The sequence below is a fragment of the Protopterus annectens genome, chromosome 14.part0 (assembly GCF_019279795.1).
Source record: "Protopterus annectens isolate FY-2018-M chromosome 14.part0, PAN1.0, whole genome shotgun sequence".
Lineage (NCBI taxonomy): Eukaryota > Metazoa > Chordata > Ceratodontiformes > Protopteridae > Protopterus > Protopterus annectens.
Window position 1 is genome coordinate 788,399,566 of NC_056748.1, and position 4,285 is coordinate 788,403,850.

Genomic DNA, 4,285 nt, shown 5'->3' on the forward strand with positions numbered 1-4,285 from the left:
CTCTGCCTTGCATATAAAGCAATCTCAGATTCTGCTCTAATGGAAATGCTGGGGAACTCATCTTAGTATGTGACATCAACAGGACTTGCTTGAGAGACAGATATGTCTCACAGAGGTTACCTCTCCTCTGGAATAAACTTCCAGTTCAGGTGAGGCAGAGCCCCTCACTAACCCTGTTTAAGCGTAGTTTGGATGGGAAACCGCAAATTCACCCTGGGAGTTTCACCTGTGTTCCTCTTGGACAGGGGCAGTAGTTTTTGACTTAGTTCCGCTTAATAACTTGATATTCTTAGGAACAGGGTTGTACTTGGCTAGGCTTGTAAGTGCCCTAGGGCCATTAGCCTAGTAACCTCCTATGAACAGTGCTATCATTAAGTCCAGTATGCAGTTATTCTATTAAGTTAATGAGAGCTGTTTCAGTTACACCACCAGAAAGAAATCCATGTTGAGAATCAGTATGTTGATTTATGTCGTGAGTGACAATATAATGAAAAATTTGAGCTTGTACACCTTTTTCCCTAATTTTTGAAATATATGCACAACAGGTTAACATTCCAGTAGGTACTGGGCTGAAATTAAGAGCCACTTTTATGTAACAGGATTATTATTGCTGTTTTTCAGAGTCTGGAATATGTACATTTCTTAATCAGAAAAGAGATATGGAAGGAGATGGAAGGGCCAACTGTCCCAGAAAAAAAATTAAAGGAAGAAAGTCATGAGCCAGTGAGCATGGATGAGCTTTGGCCACAGTATTCTGTTGACAGTAACTTGGATAGTTTGAAGAGAGAGAGAGAGAGCGTGTGCAGGTGTGCATATGTGCGTTTGTGTGCAGGTGTGCATTTTTTCTGTATGAGGTGCCATTTCAAGCTGCAGTGAAGAAGTTAATGGCTATGTCCTGTAGAGGTCAGCATACATTTAGGTAGTATACTATCAAACTAGCCACTAATGTTTTCAGATATTTCTGAACTCAGGAGGTATTGAAAGAAAAGTGAATGTTTTTGATTTTCCAGGTTATAAAGGTTGCTGTACTCCTGAAGTCTTCCTGATTAAGTGGATTTCAGGAGTTTGCATAGGCTGCTGCTCAAACAGATAGCTGTAGTTTTTGCAAGGTAAGCACAGTGGCCAAAGGTAGTACGTGGGTGCAAGAGGGGGTGTGATGGTTCACATTAGGGGATGACTGGGATATTTGCAGTTAGAGAGTAAGGTTTGAGATTAGGATTAGGGAGGTTTAGGTTTAGAGAGCAGGTGTTATGATAAAGGTCAGAGACAAATGGCCATTTTAAAGATAGGGTTAGGAAGTGGGATTGAGAATAGGATTAGAGAACAACTGAGAGTGTTGTTTAGGGATTGAGGTTTGTGATTAGGTTTACACAGAACAGGGAGATTTAGGTTTAGGCAGCATGGTTTAGGGATTAGGGTTAAGGAGTATCTGTGAGTTTTAGTATTAGGAATATGGAGGCTTGGAATTAGGGTTAAGGAGCAGGTGGGACTTCTAGGATTACATTTAGATTTCTGGTCTGGTGTATGTATCAATGTAGTAGGATCAAAGTGCTGGGATGTCAGGTACTTGCCTTTTCAAGTAAACAGTAGCAAGCAAGTGAGCCATGAGCTAATTGCACTCAAGCAATTGTAGAAACACTTATTTGGACTGTTTTTGTCGGTTTCTGCTGTTGTTTTAATGGGCTATAAAGTATTGTCTATTATTGTTCATCATCATGGTCTTGATGAAACCCCCTAGCTTATCTAAACAAATTAAAAATGGCAGTCATTTTATTTTTGTGGTACTGATGCCACAGTTTGATTTCAGAGGACTTTTGTGTCTTAATTTCTGGGTATGGATTGGATTTGACTCATTTATCTCTCTTATATAGCCTAATTTTTTGAGGGTCAATAGAAAGGCAGAGGTGAAATGTTCATCTTCAATCAATATGAAGGGTGAGTATGGGAGTAAAGTTTAGACTACGGAGTTCAAGGGAGACTGTAGTGATCCAAGAAGAAACATTAAGTGCAAGACTAAATCATAGTGTCACAGAAAACAAATTTCCAAGACCACAAAAACGGGGCAGCAAGGAACCAAAATGAATAACCTTAATTAATACAGAGACAGGTACAATGATACAAACATTTCAACAACAAGGTAAAACTCATAATTATATAGAATTGTTAAAGGCTGTTGTTAGACCTTGATTGAATGAACTGTGCTTTTAGGACAGTAAAATCATGTGATTTGCTTCATAATTCAAAAACTGAAGTGACATGGTGCTGTTTTTAAATTGTTTGATAAACGGCCTATTGACATTTCACATTTTTTGATCTTATACCTGTTTAGATATTAATAAAACCTCTTTGCTTTGTTTCCAGCTGCCGTGTTTTTGGTGATTGCAATGCTGATGAACTACCTGAGTGTATAACAGTGGAAAATATATAAAATATCCCTAATGCAATTTGACTTTAATCCTGAAGAAATTAATCCCCCATGCTCATAGGTTCATAGGTTGGTAATAGGCTATTGGCCCTAGGGTCTATACAAGCCTAGCTATAACAATTCCCTGGATATTTTTTCCCACAATATTTACTTCTCTGGACCCCTGTCTAGCAGGGTGACTGACGTGATCCCTGGGGCGAATTTCCTATCTCCCATCCAATCGTCAAGGTTCCTTTTGAAGAGGGCCAAGGAGGCGCTCTGCTTGACATGTATGGGCAGTCTATTCCAGAGTATGGGGAGTCTCTGGGTCAGAAACCTATCCCTCCAGCATGTTTTGTTCATTGTGATTACAAGGTTTAGATCCCTGGAGTGTGTGGCTCTGAGGGATTGGGATTTCTTTAAGTGGAGCATGTCCATCAGCTCAGGGTTTGACATGGCCTCTGAGTAGATGATATGCCACAGAGTATAGCTGGAGTTTTTTTAGATGGTCAGCATAGGGCATCTGCTTTAGGCCTGTGATTCTTTTAAGTGAGGTATTTCTGTGGCCTTTCCAGCTGTTGCAGATGTCTTGTGAGGTACATACCAAATGGGCCATTGTACTCTATAATGGGTCTAATGAGGGATGAGTACAGTGGGACTATGACCTCCTTTATTCTGGATGAAAAGCCCTTAGTGATGAGGTGTGCCACACAGAAGGATTTCCTGACTGTTGTGGCAATGTGGTTATCGAAGGTGAGACCACTGTCCACCTATGTCCCTAAGTCTCTCATCACACTTTCGGTGTTTAGTGTACTGCCACCTATGTGGTAATTCATGGGTACATGGTTTTTCCCAAAGGGGATAACTATACATTTCATGGCATTAAGCTTGAGCACATGGCTCTGGCATCAAGCATCTGTTTATGTAAGGCCCTTTTGTAGAATATCCACATCATTTGGGTATCCAATAATGGCTCCCAGTTTGCAATCATCTGTGAACTTTGTTAGCCAGAGTCCCTCAGTGTTGGCCTATACTTCAGAGAAGTAGATGCCAAACAAGAGCAGTCCGAGAACTGAACCCTGAGGTACTCCACCTGTCACTTGTCTGGAGCTGGATTTGGAGTCGGCTACTTTTACAGTCTGGGTTCTGTCCATAACCCAGTTGGCAACCCATCGAGTGAGGTAGGGATTTATGCCCAGCTTAGTAAGTTTATCTATGATTCCAGAGTGGGGGTTGGTGTTGAAGGTCTTGGAGAGGTCCAGATAGGCTGTGTGGACCACCTTACTCTCATCCACAACTCTGGAGACTGATTCGAAGAAGTCAGTCAGGTTCAGGAGACAAGATCGGCCCTTCACGAACCCAAACTGGGTGAGGTCCACTGTTTGAAGGCTGCCAATGTCTTTGTTTATAAGTTCCACGATAATGCGTTCCATGCCCTTGCAGATCAGGCTCGTCAGCCTGATGGGACGGTAGTTCCCGGGATCGAAGGTGGATCCCCCCTTTTGGAGTGGGATAACTGTAGCTGTGCTCCACTCAGTGGGCATGAAGCCTGAGGTGAGGCTATGATTAAACATGACAATTAGGTCAGGTGCCAGTTCATTTTGTAGTTCATGTAGTACACTGCCCGGGATGTCATCTGGTCCCATGGATGCTGTATTCTTAGCTTTGGAGAGTGCAGTTTCTACCTGTGTGGCCATGATTACTGGACTTTGGCAATTTTTTGGTATTGAGATGGGCCCTTTTCGGGGTGAGAGGGGAGTGAAGTTGACACTAAATCGATCTGCCAGGATATTGGCAATATCCTTGGGATCAGTATTGTTAATGCCATTCTATTGTAGCTCAGAGCATATTTGAGCATTGCCATTTAGATTCTTGGCATAA